The 18,539-nt window shown below is 37.3% G+C and overlaps 1 protein-coding gene across 6 annotated transcripts in view; it reads right to left on the bottom strand.

Annotated features, from left to right (window-relative positions):
* Positions 1–15,009, bottom strand: part of npas2 (neuronal PAS domain protein 2) — a 60,664-nt gene extending 45,655 nt beyond the window's left edge. For all 6 annotated transcript variants that reach the window (XM_042499574.1, XM_042499578.1, XM_042499576.1 and 3 more), the window contains exon 1: positions 14,888–15,009. The gene's annotated coding sequence lies outside the window, so the exon portion shown is untranslated. The remainder of the gene's footprint in view (positions 1–14,887) is intronic.
* Positions 15,010–18,539: the final 3,530 nt, after the last annotated feature.

Genomic DNA, 18,539 nt, shown 5'->3' with positions numbered 1-18,539 from the left:
CATCAGGTCAAAAAATATAACTCGTCTGATACTTTTATCATGACCAAATAAATTGATATTCCCCACACTCAGCTGTACTTTGTGTTTAGAGCTAATTAACAAATATTAGCACACTTAAATTACGTGCTAAACTCATGTTAGCATGCTGACAATCAGCTAAAAGCACTGATATTCCACAGTGCTGCCTCATATGCATGGATGAGTACTCTTGTTACATAAATATCATTCTTTATAAATATGAGGTACCTATGGAAATGTAGAATTTAGTGGTATCTAGTGACGAGACCACAGCCAAATGAAATTTCTCTAGCAGCAGTTAGCAGCTAATACAAAGAAGAGGAGCAGCAGCCGTAAGTGTCCACAAATTGGGAAAACCATGAGATACCAGAATTCCTTACCCTTTAAACAGAGAACATGATCAGCTGCCAACAGAGAAGGTAAATGACTGTGATTGATACGTTATGCCTTTATTAAGCGCTGCCGAGGCATATATTTTATGTCACATTGGTGGCCATTGCTGTTGTGTTACATCTCACGCCCGTCCCGCCTCTTCTGATTGCGGGATGCTGCAATGCAGTGTATAATCACACACTGGAGTGGAATGATGCCGCCATCATTTGGTTCTGTATAAAAATGCAGGGGCGGTATAAAGGGTGAACTTCGTTGCAGCCCTACAGTGCCGTTTCAGTGTAAAAGCGGCTGTTATGTAACTTATTACATTTGGTTACTTTCTGATCACTTTTCTAGCAAATGTTTTAAACTGGGCAATACTGGTAAAGGTTTGAGCAGCATTTGTCAGCATTTTGATGCTGACAGCACTTTCACAACTGACAAATAAACTTTACAGTGTGCAGTGATGTTAGACCCCTTGTCTGGTTTCAGAAGGAAAATACTGTGGAATTAAAAAAGGCAACTTTTGTCTGACAGCATGGCCACCTGATTTGGCGTGGTCGGCTGGTTGCAGGCATGGTAGACTCAGAGCGATGCACATTGATTTGACTGGCAGTGGCGAGGCGTCGCAAATTGAAATAAGAGAGCAAATTCAAAACAGTAAAATTTGAATACAAACTGCCAAATAGATGTCTGAAGATGGCTCTTTGTAAGTCATACAATGCTTAAGCAGCAGCTTTGCTGACCTCTGAAGTCGGGGAATATGCCATCTGCATGAAAAAAGAGTCAAAACAACAGTTTTATCCTATATATAAGCTTTTTACTGAAAAGAATACAGTATATTCAAAACCCCTTTGTAGTCACCGACATTTTAATTAGTAACTGTATTTTAACTGTCAATGTAAGTTATATTACATTGACAGTTATATTTATTTTGTAATTTAATTACACATAACTAGTTGCATGTACCTAGTTACTTCCAAACAGTGCCTAAACATAACACTGGATCTTTAAAGGGATGCTCTGAAGTAATGTGTTTGAATACATCAGAAAGGTTTAATGGCATATTAACGCAGGGATAGTTGCTGCTAGTTACGTAACACGACGAAGAACTAATGAAGGCTGTTTTAATTAAATGATATTAAAAAAGCATCCCAAACAGCCGTGTAATCGACTCAGTCATATGGTATCTTACACATTGAATACAACATAATGATGAGAAAAATGAACAATGCCAGTGATGATATACAATTATTCCAAAGTGAAACGCTTTGCCAGCGAGCAACAAGTGTGAGACATCTAAGATTCATAAAGATCTCCCACATTTTACTGCATTATTCACCATCCGCCTACATAGAGATTAGTTCTGCTCTTATGTAGGTCATGCTATTGGATGATGAGATGACATTTAGTGTTCATAAGCAGGCCTCACTACATAATAAATGTTCAGTGTCGGGTGCTTCACACCTTGCACCTTTGTGCGGACCGTTTGCCTTGACTTCAGTGGAAAAACTGGATTATTCTGATAATCACTCAGACACTAAGCCATATTGCCTCTAGCTACATCTGTGATACTGGTATTGATGATGTCATCGTGGCCCTCTGCTGAAGCACTGACTGTCATTAATTAGACTGTGGCACTGCTGTTCGCTCTGTGTTCCCATGGTAACAATGTGTGGTGTCTACTTTCCCCCCCAACCACGGCAGCTATGTCCATCAAGCCACTGGTTTCCATTTTCTTCAGGTTCGGGAGATTTTTCACACACACCTCAGAAACCCATTTGTTAGTGTGATTAATATTAATAAAGTGGCAGGCGACTGTTCTCGCTGTATGCTTTGATTCCTCATTATAACAGCCTAAACCTTCAGTGGACACAGCAGTGATGCATGTTTTACTACTGGGCTAAAAGATGGGCTGCAGAGATGATTTCCTGTTACAGATCTGAAGTAATATTCCCCAATTTTTCTTTTAATATTAAATCGTATTTGATATAAAGAATGCCTCATATGATAATAATAAAACAACAAATCCTAGCAAATCAAATGCAGTAGGTTGCTCTGAAAATCTGATATGAAAAGGAATAATAAATGCTGTAATTCACAGTACATAATCTCATAGATGAGGCAGCAAACTTAAGCCTCATTTTAGATATCTGGCATAAGTACATGATAAAAACTTAAACTGGAAATACTGTCATTCCTGCTGAATGCCTCTCTTGAACTCTCTCCCATAAGAGCATCATATCAACAGCAGATGTTCTTCCTGCAGCAACAAAAGAAAATCTCCTTATTACCGGAAACGGTGTCTCATTTCTACATAACCATTCAGTCCATCCTCACTGCTGGCTGGTTACACAATGTTCAGGTCAAGGACATTTTGCACTTGTAATTCAGTAAAGATGGAGCACTCACTACATCTTCAAACGTTATCCAACAGCAGAGTACGGAAATTGGAAAAAAAAAACACAGGAGGGGACTATTTGGGACATTCTTCACCAAAACATCATTTTCTTCCATTGAGTATCCAATGGAAACAAAAAAAGAGGCACCAGCCAGTGAAGACACAATCGTCATGCCCCTCCTCAGCAGTGCTTTCCCACGAGCGCTGTCCGTCTCAACCAAACAGCCGCTTCACACTAATCCTCCCCTGGGCAACAGCTGAACCCTTGCGCTCACTGAGCTTTACCCGCCGGACAATCCTGTCACGGTGCAGTTTAACACATCCTCACCTGCTGTGCGTTCAGGAAAAAACACATGCCCTTTCCCCATGCTCTTTCATAACTGCCCGTATGTAAACATCCTGAATCATGGACTTAGATAACATCTTTTTTGTGCTGATATTAAGTCAATTAATCAATTAGTCACCAAAAAATGACTTTTTGAAGAATAATTTAATCATTTAAGCAAAAACTAAAAATTAAAATTTAAGCATAATATTAACTGGCTGTGACTATAAAGTATTATTTTAATTTCATCTTATTAATGTGACACTTTGGTATTTTAGTTGTATCATTTCTGGCCTCTTGTTAAAGTGTGATTGGAGACTAGAGACAAAATTAAAGGTCCAGCGTGTAGGATTTAGTGGCATCTAGTGGTGGGGTTGCATAACTGAATCATCTGTTGTGTGCCAAGCATGTAGAAGAACTATGGTGGCAATGCAAAAAAATGAAAATATCTATCTAGAGCCTGTGTTAAATTTGTCCATTCTAGGGCTAGACCCACTCCATATGTATATATTAGTGATGTGCAAGTCGATTTACAGCCTGCGACTTGACCCACGGTTTGGGTAAGCTTGTTAGAGAATATTGCAGGTTTTGGGCAGGCAGGTCAACGTTGTTCTCATGAAATGATCGTACCTTTTTCTATAAAAAGTAATGCAACCAAATTCTTACATACCCCACATGCCCAACCATGTTTCTTTTCCTAAATCAAACCTCAGTAACTTTAACTGCCTAAACCTTACTTCTGTAACTTTAAGTTAATAACATGACTTTAGGTAAATGTCCTTTGCGGGGCACTGATTTGTAGGATATCATTTGTAGGATATTATAACTGTTCTATATGGATACGTTACCATGCCATAAAGTGAAAAAGCAGCATTCTGAGTATGTAATTTACAACTTTAAATTCAGTGCAATAGTCCAATTCCTGCTTACTCTTCCCCTCTCTCTATCTTTCCCCTCTAACACAGAAAGCAGCTTTATCATCAGCACTGATGGCTTCAGCTTTCTGGTATTTGACCAGGAAAATCTGTTTCCGTTTGACATATGCCTATCTAAATCTCTCCAGCCATAATATCCAGAAAAAATATTTCCCTCAGCAAATACGTACGCCTAACACGGTGCCTTAACAGCAAGCAAGTGCCTCTCTATCCACACTGAATCCATTAAATATGCACTTCTGTAACGTCATGTAAACAAACAACTGTACAGATCAGCTGTGCACTCATGTAAACAAATCATGTGAGTTATATCAACTGTGCACTTTAGATCACATTTAAGGCGCTTAAAAGATGGGTGCTGCCTTCCTACGTTTGCAGGTTTTAAACAGAAAAATGTGTTTTTTATTGTGATATTTACTAGGAATGGCATGCAATATAGCCAACAACAAGTAGGGTGTTTTAAGTGATGGTCATCAGAAACTATGAGCTCATGTTTGTGTAGTCACATATTGGGTTTGGATCATTGATTAACACATATGTGTATGGTTAAGGCATGCCAAATTGGTTCAGAGCCGGGTTGTTTAAAAAACCCTGACTCAAACATCACTCTAGTATAGTATAGAATATCAAGGGCTCATTGTAGGGAAACAAACGAAAAAAGGATTCCTAGTTTCAGATGATTTTCAACTCTCGAAAACATAGTTATTAATATTTTATACAATTTCTGGCATTAGGTGTCCCTAAACTACAAACTTGACCTTTAATATTTATTAACTAATGAACTAATGAATGTGTCCCATCATTTTTGGTGCGTAGTGAGCTCAGTCCTATTCAGTCTAATTTTATGTCGTTTTTCTTACTCATTTTGTGTTTACTTTTCAAGGTTATACAACAACATTTGTCATTGATTTTGGTTCTTTACCCAAAGTGCCTTGTAATTACACATTCACCACACAGCACAGCCTCGCTGTGGGTGGCTGCATCCCTTCAATGAAAAAGCAGTCCTTTAAAAACAAATATCTTTTCACCAGGTAGGTCTACTCTCAAATTTCCTCATAATTATATTCTTTCAACAATTCTAAATGAATCACCGAATTATTCCCGGCCTGTTATTGTGTGCTGCTGCTCAGGAAAGGATGCAATTACCTAAGGCAGTGTGTGAGCAAATATGTGGGTCACAATTCTAGGGCACGGGTGGAAAGGGCAATGCAGCTCTTTCTTTGTAGCGTTGTCTCAAGCTCGGATCATAGGTTACATCTCTGATTAAAGTCCCGGCTGTGGAAGGGTCCTGATTCTTTTATGATGCATAACTTCCAATTGATAGCAATAATAATAATAATATTCTTATAAATTCATCAGTGAGTGTTTGTAAAGCCACAAGCAGCCTCTCTCTTCTGCACAGACTCTGCAGTGAACTTAAAGAGCCTTTTGCAAGCAGCCCATGGAAAAAATGACCTTATGTCTCCATTCCTATCTATTGCTATTTCATTTTCCTTGTTATGAAACACTGCCGTCCATATTTCCAACGCGTCCTCCTGAAGCACACGAATCTCTCTCATTAAAATCAGGTTTCTTTTTAGAGAGGAAAGCAGCGTGCAGTAAACAACATTCTCTTTGATGAAACAGCTAAACAAATGGCTGATTTTTTGATTCAAATAAACCCAAAAGCACTGGACCGTAGCTATCTTTTCTTTCCCAGATTGAAACAGCAGACATTATTGGCAGCTACACATTAATTTTTCATGTATTTGTAAAGTAATTAACGTTTTAGTTTAACTACAGGACACATTATCAGCTGTAGATGGCCTCTTTTTCACCTAAGGGTGTTAACTAAAAAAAAAAATGAGTTGACATATAATCACAATAGATGCCTGAAAGTGGGTTAATAACGTCTGCATTTTTAATGATAAAAGGCTGGATCATTTGTCGTCTGGGAAAAAAAAATAATCACACTGACTTGTTTTCACACGCTCGCGTTTTGCTTCATGCCTGACTAAAGGACGGTGAAATACAGCTAATTTGGATGCTTGAAAAGACTACAATCCCTGTGAGTGCACACATTATTCAGGATAACAGCTCATATTAACAGGGAAGCAGATTGGTGTAGTAGGACATCAGGCTTCACTGTAATAATGATTCATGATTCATTCATCCTGCTGAAGGGTCCTTGAGCAAACTCTTAAATCACTTCCAGCTCTGTGAGAGACCCTGTCCTCTGACCTCCCAGTAGAGGAAGAGAATTTCTGGACAGATTTCCATGATTTTTTTTGACACACAATAAAATATATAAGATAAAGGCATCCAGTTGTTTTAGTTAAATTTAACTAATTCTCTGGATGTTTTCCAGACTCCGCCTGACAATCAAACTGATCAGCTTTTGGCTATCACAGATTGCAGATGATGACCTACTGAACATCAAAAAGAATGATGAGGCCAGTGTGAGAGTGTTTGTTTCGTTTATCATAAGAACTGACATGCCCGTTTATAGCCGTCTGCTTTGTAACGTATTTTACTCAACAAAAACAAACCACATTGTGATGCACATGCAGCCAACACCCTGAGCAAAAGATCTGAATCACATCTAGGTCACACACAGTCGCATATTGTGAAACCATTTTTTTCTGGATCTGAAATACAAAGTGTAGCCACACCCGCTTTTTTAAAGGAACCTGTTGTCGAGGAAAACAGATGAAAGCTCAAGAGATAGGCGGTATTTAAAAGACAGACTTAATAACTTTCTAGTATTTTTTAAGTTGTATTTTTTGGACAGAAGAAAAAAAAAACATGATGTCATTTGTAACAAAATACTTTAAGAGCTTGTATTTGCATATCTGAGGTATTTAAATACATGTCATTTTAACGTCATTGTCATTTTATCCTCCAATAAGACATTTTTATTCCCAAATTGTAGAATAAAATGTATAACAATTAGCCTGGTCTAATCACAATCTTTGGCTACATGCAAATGGATCATCTAACATTCTTTTCTATAGTTGTTGTTGATGTCGAGGGAAGGAGAGGTGATTTTTTTCTCTCGTACTATGTTCTTCTTTAACATATTCTGCTGTAATGGTACAGTTTTTTGTCTTTTGGACCGGTTGAAGTGGTTGCTTGTTATGTTGGAGATCTTTGAAATTACTTACTCCACTGCACTTCAAGGTTCAACATAATTTTTTTGTTTATTTGTTTTTCAGAAATCTTCATGCCTAAAGTAAAATTTACTTATTGCCATTAAAACTGATTTATTCATTAGTATTTTATAAACTATGTATGTCCAACTCACTCCTCAGCTACGTCCATCATCAGCCCTACAAAACAAGGCTGGTTTAATTCTTTTTTACCACTTGCCTGATCATGCAAGTGAATTGCTAGATTTACTAACTTGAAACTGCATTTTATTTGCCCTAAGCAATTGAGCAATCCTTAAAAGTATACTATGCCTGATTGCCGGTTTGTAACCACATTCACCAGCCGAAGTGGAGGTAAAAGCCATACCCAGATTCTATCCTGTTGGCATTTTGCCACGCTATATTTGCATTTTTTTTGCGTCTTTATAAAGTCACCTGAGCACTTTGGGTGTTCACGACCATAAATGTCTTGAACACAGTAAAGAGGAAGAAAATTCAGGCAGAGGTCAGAGTCTCTGCAGAAAAATTCGCTGCCACACACTTCTAGTGGGTCATAAATGATGATTTAGAGGGATTACTTCTGTTGAGTCCTGACTTCTATTTATTGCTATAAAGGCTCATAGCGTTATTGTCACCTGATAGAACTTGTGCATCACTGTGGCCTAATTGTTCAGTTCCTTGTGTTACATTTCAATTGGCTGCTCACTCAGTCAGTCAATGGGCGCTTTGACTGACAGAAACCACCCAGCATGCACCGCTGAGATCACAGCCTCCCACCTCCAGTTGGCCATTTCTAATCTGTGATGCAGAGCTCATCTTTTGAATGTAGGGGGGTTATGACCAAATCCATATTCAGGTGACTAGTCTTTGTATAGGATGCATTTTTGTATTTTCTAATAACAAATTACTTGTATTTTAGATAGGGGTGAGAATAATCAGAGGCCCATGTTGTCACAATACTCAAGTTTAAAGCAAATTTAAATGGTGTGCTGTATCTTGAGTATTGCAACACAATATACTGCAATATATTGTGATTTATTACCTTTTTTCGACTGCAAATTATGTCCCCAAAGGAAAATGTTGTCAGAATCTGTTTTATCTAATGAGCTTAAAAAAAGTTTTTGGTCTGTTCATCTCACTTCAATCATTTTTATTGCAGCAGAATGTATTAACTACACATAAAAGCAATTTATTTTCTTCTAAAAGTCTACCAAAAGTTTATTTGTATTTGCAATATCAAAACTTTGTGCAATTAAAAAAAATATACTTGGTGCCGACACAATATTGCCATAAGAAATTACAATACTAAACTGTACCAGTTTTCCCCCACACCTAATTTTGAATAAATACATATTACCATACCACTGTTTTGTATTTTATTTTGAAACATTTAATTAAAAAAAAGGTATGTCATATTTGAAACAAGACAATTTTTGATGGACTTGTGCCACTGAGCTCAAGTCATGTGAATCAGTTATATGGACAAAGAAAGGGTCTCCAAAAAAATAAAAATGGAAAATTGCTGTGCAGCCGACAATGTAGCACTCACATAGCAGCTGAATTAATTTCACCTGCTCCTTAATGACCCTCACTTATGTAGATGACATTTTCGCTCCTCATAATGAGGAGAGCTACCTCAAAAGCTACTCAGAACATTTCAGGTCACCGCCGTACATTTTAGTCTAGTGTACTACTGTAGCATCTTTGTAAAGGTTTCACACATTTTGTTCAGATTTTTATCACGCATAACACCATTTTCATGCTACGAATATACAAAGAGGAAGCAAAATCATATAATGTGATAAGTCTCAAAGCCTGAAGAAGGGAACTTTAAAAAAAAAAGCAGCTAAATGTCTTAATCATGCCCCAGTGGATGTGAGCCTGAAGCTACTGAGGACAATGACTGTGTGCTTTGGAGCAAGAGATCAGCGACAGAGGCAAGGGCGATGACGTCTGTAGAGGCAGTTATATAACTGGAGCTGAACATTTTGTCTGTCATAGTTACAAGGTTAAAGAGGGTGACATGAATACCAGTCATAGTCTCAAGAGTCATGTGCAACATAGTTCCACTGGCCGAGTTAACCGCGGCAAGCATCACGCAGTACAGTGCAGTGTAGAGCAGGAGGAATGTCCATGATTGATGTTAACAATTAGCATGTCTTTCTATTTGGACACATCGCCTGTCTCAGCACTTCAAGGCTCCTCAAAATTGTCCTTACTGAGGGTTCACCAGCCGTTCACTATTCCAAAAATGTTTACCAAGGCATGACAAGCCAGTCCTTTTTTTAAAGTTCAGACTACAGTAAAGACGACAGAGCACAGTGTACTGAAGTTTGACAGTTGGAAAGATTTGACTCAACAACACTGATGAACATTTTTTTTAAACCCAGAGAGTGATGTCGCCTTTGTGAATGCTGCAGCTTCAGAGCTTTTACAGATGGATATGAAAACAATATATTAAATATTAACAGAAACTTCACAAGAATGTTCTTTTCTTACATTTGTATCGGTTTTGTTTGTATACTGGAGCATCAATAAAGCACAAACTGACATGTAGATTACAGAGGCAGGAACATTTTTCTGTGCTCACTGTAAATCTGAGTTTAAGACGTGAATACAAACATGATTTTGTGACATCACACACTGGAAGCCGATCATAATCCAGTATTTGAATTACACAAGCGTGATGTGGAAACTTTAAGCCTGTAGCGCACACACACTGAGAGAGGACTTTTCAGTAAAGTAGGAGACAACCTGTTGCCAGCAGTTAAACTTTCTAAATAAAAATATTTCCATATCTAGCAATTCACGATTTTTCAGTAAGGAAGACAGACAGAATATCGACTTACATTTTAAGAATTCAAGTAGTTTATTGAACTTTGGACCTTGTGGAAAAAACCACATTGGACAGTTCAAAGCAGAGTATTTTTATACATCTTCAAACTAGATTTAAATGCAACTTATTATCATCATGATTTTGCATTTAGTTTTCTCTCATTTCAAGATGAACATGGTTAATTTACTTATTTAGTGAGGGCAAAATTATATAATGTCTATAGAATTTGCTATTTCTGTTTGTTTCATCATACTGATGATATATATGATATATAGCTGAAATGCATCTTGTGTTCTTTTTTTTTTTATCCTCGTCACAACCATACCCCTCTACAGTTTCAGATTTTTGACGTAGTGTGAGCTGCAATTTTGAAGATATATATTTTGTTTTTTGTTTATCTTGTGAAGATAAGTGGTAACTGTTGCTTCCAGCATTGGAGAATAAGCTCTCTAACAATAAAGGAAGTAAATGCTCACCCACCATTTAAGCAGGCTTTAGGCATAAATCCAAATGTAGCACAAAAGGGGTTGTGAGAGATTGATGTTTGAAATATTTTTGCGTAAGCATCAAAATACTGGACTAGTTCATAACAAGACTGGGGCAATATGAAAACAGGGTCAATTCAGAGTAAATGCTGCTAATCTAGCGTTAGTTATGTGGGCCCTTAAAACAATATTAAGCTGTTTCACACCAAAGCTATTAATAGCCATGTTGATAATAAATAAATTGAAAGCAATTTCTGAACTTTTCCTTGAACTTTCAAAAATTGTAAAACTGAAATATCCTTATGTTCTGACTGTAATTTCATATATTGTATCAGTCTCCTCTAACGTGTCAAGTTTTATCTATGTTATCAGACGATGTTTAATTCCTATTTCCCGTGAACCCCCATTTTTAACACTGAGCTTCATATTGCGGTGACAGCACTGCCACATTATAAAAAATACTTTGCAATAACATACTACAATTTTCAATATCTACTGTACAACTTTCTCAAAATCATACGGGACATGGTTCTCAGGAAAGCCTGTGAGATAAGGAATAACATTATAGGCACAGCCTTAATCAGTCTGTCCTCACCAGAAACTAAAAGTCTTATGCTAAAATGCATGTAACCTTTACACTAGTTGCCTGTTTGCATTTTCATCATTGTTTCACCATCTTTTGTTGCCACACTGTAGTGATTGCACACAGGCAAACTGTATGTTGGTCTACTTTTCTAGCAATAATAACCACTGTGTAAATATTCCCTACAACTAGGGGCAAAAATAATTATTAAGAATTAGCTTCTACAAAAGCAAAACAAGACAGCAACAGCACACAGTGTGGTGCATAACTGAGAAGTTATTACCTCTGTCAAACTCAGTGAGAAATAAACTACATTTCTGCATTAATTTAACACCTGATTAAGTTCAATGTATGCACCAATAACCCCACATTAATCTCAACAATGACTTGTGCTTAAGAATACTGTTTTGCCATTTCTTCCTCAACATCCAGTGCTCAATCGTGTTTATTGTTGTGCATTACAATTGTACAAAAGTGTTCCATGACTTGCATTCTTTGGAAATGAGCAAACTGTCTCCAAGTGTTGGACGTTTAACATTTAAAACACTGAACACATCAGCAACTAGTGTTACAGGTTGTCAAGGTGCATGGGAATCTAGTCTGGTTCTGATGGAAAGTACATACTTCAAATGCCTGTTAAATACAGTCATAGTGCCTGTTTTCCATCTCTCTGTGCTTTTTCTATTTTATTACCGACTAGGTAATGTTTTTACTGTTCAGTCTAAGCATGCCTCTGATGGTTTAGGCCAAATATTTCATGTATATGGTATGTCTGTGAAAATAACCCTGATAAATAAAAGTACACGTTGGGCTTTATGAAACTTGATTACACTTGATTATGAAAGATAAAACAAAACAAAACACTAATATAGGATATGCCATAGGATTACGTTTCTTATTCTCATGGGAAACTATTGTTATAGTCAAGAATAAAACAACAGCACACCCATATATGCTATAGGTATCAAACAGGAAGCAAGGACAAAGACTTACGTACATGTATCATAAGCATTTCCATGTAATAAAGTTTAGAATTAAGCTTGGGATGTTTTTAGAGATCAAACTCAAAGATTAATTTCCTGGACTTCCTTTCATACAGTACTTAGCCAAATGTCTGTTCAGCTTCAAAACCAGCACTTCGTTTTCATTTCTAAAAGACAAAAACATTTATGTCAATTTGATTAAGATGTATATATTCATACAAAACCCTAAAAACAGGCTGCTCACAGACAAAGGGATAAGATCCCCAATGTTTAAGGTTAGGAGAGCTTAGTAATTTGCAATCTGTGCTGTTAGTTAACCTGCTGTCAGATTTCACTCCATTTTTTGTGTGTTTGAGATGAATCAACATGGGTTGAACATTCAACATTCATTCTATGTGGAGCGCCGCTCTGTTTTCTTAAAGAGACAGAGGCTAGAAACGAGCTCTCCGCTGTTGAGCAGACCTACCCCATTTGTGCATGCCCAGTCACACTAAGCAGCTCTAGCAATATTCAGACTAGCGTTCAGTTTAAGCTTGCAGGACATGGCCCAGTAACCTACTTTCCCCACAACATGCTCTGTAACATCAGAGACGAGGCTGTGTGTCATCAGTTAACTAACCTTCACCGCAGCATACTTTCAGCATGGAGCCGTAGAAACCCAGACAGAGCACTGCTGACGCAAAAAAAACATCAGAATACAATGATCACAGTTATGTCTCAGAGAAGGAAATGCCCATAACGCCTCTTGCTCAGTTCACTCTTAAAGGTGAAATGCAGTGCTGCGAAGTGATTATCTTCGCATAATAAAAGGCAGAGAGTAAGAAAAGATACAAAAATAGGGACATTGTTTGCAATAAGAGGAAAAGAGAAAATGGTGAAAGAGATTATTCATAAATACTAGATAAGTCACGGTCATAAAAAAGATTTTTAAAATGACTTCACTCATATTTGTGACAAACCGTCTCTTGATTGATAGATAAGATTTCATGTCATTTATTCTTTCATCTTATTTTATGAGACAGCACCACATCATTATGACATACTAAAGCATTTTTATGAAACAAAATCTAATAAAATTAACAATTTATACAATCTCCTACTTCAAAAAGCATCAAAGTCTTAAATTTAAACCATTTTACTAGTTCTCCCCAATAAAACATTGAGCCCTATATATTCACCCTAACTGGAGTGGCACCAGGACAACGCCTTGGGTTCCCCCTTTCATCTGTGCACACCCCATCCTATTACAGTCTATGTACAGTATCTGGTGAATGGCACTATAACATGTACAACCCTCTAACCTGATACCCCCAAACCACTCCACTGAGTTTGTAGGTTAACATAAAAGTCAAACACCCAAAGCAGACGCAAAGGCTAACATACTGCAAAGATAGTGAGCCACTAACATACTTGGTGTATTCTCACTCTGCTTAACAAATCTAGAAATTATGATTTGGCAACAGATGACACTGGTGATACGTCTGCTTAGAAATTCAAGACTTCTTGACCGGACTGTGGGCTGACTGGTTGAATTTCCGGTGATATATCACTGGTTGTTGTGTCTATTCTCATTTTATTTATGTATGTCTATTTAAACACTGAGTGAGTCAGCTGTCAATAGAAGGCAGCCATAGTACAGATAGGATAAGGATTGCAATTGACCCCTGACTTCTGTTTCCATGAGGACGGACCTTATACCAAAATGTAATACACTGTAATACCATGTAATATTCCACAATGTAAATGAGGGTGCCTGGATTTAGTGACTGGACGAAAACTTAGCTGAAGGGAGATAAAGATAGCATGAGTCATGAGGCTGGCCCAAATGTTTAGCAGCATGATGTAAAAAAGAAAAAAAAAAAGTAGCATATGGTGCAGTGAACACCCCAGTTCAGTCAGTCATGGAACACCCCATCCTGTCCCACTCAGCTGTCAGCACACATCCTCATCACTATTCATGTCTGCTGGGCCAACCTCAGCACTGACGCAGCAAGCCGGCAAAATGGCTCAAACCTCACAGTGAATGTCCATGAATGAAGATGCCGAACAATCAGTTGGACACTGACAATTAGACTGTGACATCATTTGCATGGTGGCTCCTTTCAACTACAACATGGGCGGTTTTTTTTCATCAGGTCCCTCAACAAAGTGACACAGTTGCCACTGACTTGGCAGCATGAGCCTTGCTTTATCAAACTCCTGTGAATTTGGTGTCTTTCCCATTCAAATAAACAGTCCCTCTTACACAAATAAACCATCTGCATTGCCCCTTTAAAAGCATGCAACTGTCATTTAGGCAAACATTTCATTCTCCTCAAATCATAAAATTGAGTATGATTTCTCAGATGTGCCCAAAACCAACAGTTTGTGTCCAGGTAGCTATGTCAAAGTTAGACAGCATCCTCAGACAGCTTCACACATTATTAATACCAGAGAAAATGTCACTGTCTTAAAATACACTCAATGGCACACAGGTTAAGTTACAGCGATGCATATAACTTGACGTACATGTTACGTACATGTGGTTAATAGTCCTGTAAATCTGATTTTGGCTAACTTAAAAGCTGAAAAGCACTCACTGCATCCAAAAAATAGCTAAAAACAGAGTGAATGTTATCCATTGGCGAAAAGCAAAATGTTTTAAACTCCTTTTTTCGTATAAACTCCTTAGCATGAAACGAGGTTTTTTTTTTTTAATTTTCCAACTGTTAACGTTAGCTAACGTAGTAACAACCGTGACGTTACCGGTAACGAAACGGACACTGCGGAACAAACCGTTTAACGTTAGCACGTAGTCAAAAAGACGAAGCTGTGAACTTACCTTTACTCTGCTGGTTCAGGGTCAAACGCACCCAAACGGCAGCATGTGGTAAAGAGGCGCTTTAACCGACCAAAGACCCCGCCGTCCTATATTCCAAAAAGTTGTCCAGAGATGAAACTGCACCGGCGGTGTGTGTTGGGGATACAGCCTGTTGAGGAGGAGCTCACACACACCTCACACTAAATGTTCTCATTTACCAGAGTGCTGGTCAAAACGCGTCCTGTCCACACACACAGATGAAGGCTGAATGAAGACTTTTTCCGCAGCCAGCCACAGTCGGTCCACACTCAGAGTCCCGCCCACTGGACTACTAAATAAAGTTATGTGAGCGCGCGCACACGCTCGTGTGCGTGTGTAGCGCTGCTGCTGCTGGTTGTGCTGTAGGGAGACCCTTTAAATGAACAGTGAATGAAGAATATTTTATGCACTCCGAGGATCTGTGAAATTCCCTGATCATGGAAAGTGGAAGTCGGAACATTACATAAAAAATAACTGAGTATACTGTATATAGGCTACCGCTATTCCATATATGTGCAGTACATTGATGTGTTGTGATTGGTTTGAGTCATGCTTTGTGCTCTGAGTCATGCTTACTAGGGCCATTACATAGCTGATCATCACATGTTGGGCTACATGGGTTGGGCAAATCAAAGAAATTCTGAAAATATAAAGACAAATGCACTGGTGAGGTGCATTAATCTACAAATCAACAGAGTCCAAATCTAAGTCAAGTTCCAATACCACAGTGTAAAAATGCTCAATCACAGATGGCCTAAAAGGCCCTGCATTCACAACCTTAATCTATAATATTGCCTCAGATTTATAGATTTCTCTGTGGTGTCAAATCCTTATCTACAAAATAACTGAACTGTAGCTGTGACATAAATTCAGAAAAGTACACAAATTTCCCATCTGAAATGAATGTAGAGCAGATTTTATAATGCATAGCATAAAATAATAGTATTCAAGTGAAGTAATTTATTTAAAGCATGTGCATGTGCTTTCCCCAATAAAAACATTAAAGTACTCGATGACTTTTATTTTGACAAGACATTTATACCATACATTGCTGCAGAAAAGACACAAATTAGTGCATAAAAATAGTATTTAATGCTCAAGGACCTTCAGACCCCCTCGTTTCATAAGTATCCCTGTCCCCATATTGAAACTAAACCTATGTCTTTGTAGTCATCTTCCATCACTGGAGCAATTTTAAAAATGTCAGCTTTCATCAATGACCTGCCATTCATTATTCCCTTAACTTTTACGTTATCAGACATTTAACCAACTAAAAGTATTGCTGGAAATGATTTTCTTTCATAGTGGACAGACAGGTAAAAAAATAATTATTATAGAATTAATTATTTTGACATTTTTGTGTGCATCCATTTCCAAAAACAATGCATCCTATGATGCAACTTTGAGACCCTTTCAAAGAGGACATAACACATCTGTTTGCACAGGCTGTGTTGTACACCATTCAAAGATGCAATTAGGTACTTGTTCATTTAAAGTTTTATGAAATTAAAAAGGCGATTTATGATTATTTAACAAAAAAACTTTAAGGAACATTCACAATTGAAAAAAAAGAAGATATTTGAATCGGTACGAGTGCAGCTCTAAAAATAAAGACATATTTGGAGTCAACTAGCACATCTGAGGCCTTTATCGACAAAACATCTGTGATATGAGAAGCCAGTTTTTTAAAATGGTACCTGCTCTGCACATTTCTTTCAAATTACAGTTTCTGCAGAGTCACTACTGCTACATTAATAGCTCAGAATCAATTTCATAACTATAGATGACTATAGATGATTAAATGTATTTTGGAGTTAAATATAAAGAATCATTCAAGCTAGAACGTCACAGCTGCAACTTTACATGCCAAGTGAAATCGGGGTCAAACCACACAGACCCAGCCAGTTTATAGTGTCAAAGTGAACTTAAACTGCATGTGGTGAATGTGTGTAACCACAATAACAATCAATCTGTCTCGCAGTTATAATACCAGGCTGTGAGATGACGTTACATCGGCCGTGCACTTCTTTTGTGAACCACAATGGTAACTATATGCAGATCTTTTTTTGCGAGGGTCAGATATGTATAAATATAAATCATAGAACTTTTCCTTCAGTTTTACAAATATATAGTTTCATCTTGCTTTTTAGACATGTTCTTAAGAATTCCACATTTTTATTTAGACATATTATTGCCAGTGAAAATAAAAATGTGCAAGAATATGGCATTTGTTCTGAATACAGTATTGCTCTGTGCCACTTAAATACAAAGACTTGGTTATGTGTTGTCAAAACTCCATCTGAAATCTCTACTTTGGCAGCAAGCAAATATATTATAAACAAATTTTAAGAACAATCCAGTCTATCGAGACTTGTCAAATGTTTCCCATCAGAATTTATTGTGACATTTTATTAAAATCACTCCCTTTTAGATAAAACCTCTGGAAATTTTGCAGTGGTGCTTTGGTTCCTGTTGTTTAGCTTGTAGATTTATGATTGCACTTTAAAATATAACCTGCACCTTTTCTTTGTTACCAGTGAGGTCAAGGAGGCCTCCTCCAAAATTGAACACAGATGTGGCTCGCGTGATGATGTCAAAATAGTCCTTCTGCCCTATTATCAAACAAATTTTGTATATAGAAAATTGTCAATAGAGGGCATTTCTGTAGACAGTTTTTTGTCCAAATATGTCATGGTGAGTAAGATTTCAACAATTTATCATGATAAATGTATTGTATGTATGCATACCACAGCAACATGTTGTAAACAGGTAATAAAGCATAAGGCAGTCATTCTCAAAGTGGAAATGCGGCAGTCTGACTTAAATGTTAATAATACCATATAATGCCAGGGGAGCATGAAATTTTTTTCAGATTCATCAGATTATTTTGGTATAAAAATATTTATTAATTTCTTAATAAAGGCTTCATTGTTCACAAAAATATAGGATATTTTAATTTTTAGATCTTAACTTATAGTTAATAGAATATGTTCTAATCTAATGAATCTGTAATTGTTCTCTTGTGTCATTCTTTCACAAAACTAAGACTACAGAAATGTGAAGGGGGTATGTCAAATTATCCCAAGGACATGAGGGGGTCCCAAGTTGTGTTAGGCAGGGGTCTCCAGAATTTTTGAACTGGAGCCAGATTAGATAATATGAAAATACTTTGAAGTCAGCTGCTTCTCGCATCAAATGGGTTGTTTAAAAAAAACCCAAAACCCTCAAACAACCCAAACATAACTGTTTGATCTTTAAGTGAAAAATCATTGAACTTTCAACCGCTCCTGAAAGTGGCAAGCCTTGCTGTCAAGTTTATGCTTCTTTGCCGAGGCCATATCTGTTACACTGCAGGAAATAACTGGTGTAGGTTACCGTTAGGTTGTTTTTAATGTCTGTTTATGAAAACATGTTAGTTTGGTCTATAGGTCCCTACTTGGTGCATTCCTTCAAATTGTATGACTGTTACTTAACTAAGCAATATTGTGTTAATCATAGGGTAAAACTGATTCTGAGGGCCACATAGGTAGATTTTTTGAGGGACTTTGTTGTGAGGGGTCCTTCTTTAGCTTTAAAAAAAAAAAAAAAAAAAAAAGACAACCTCTGCCTTCGGGTTCACAAAGGATTTTTTATT

Source organism: Plectropomus leopardus, chromosome 13 (genome assembly GCF_008729295.1).
Source record: "Plectropomus leopardus isolate mb chromosome 13, YSFRI_Pleo_2.0, whole genome shotgun sequence".
Taxonomy (NCBI): Eukaryota; Metazoa; Chordata; class Actinopteri; order Perciformes; family Serranidae; genus Plectropomus; species Plectropomus leopardus.
The sequence above is the reverse complement of the archived record's forward strand: the minus strand, read 5'-3'. Positions and strand labels throughout refer to the sequence as shown.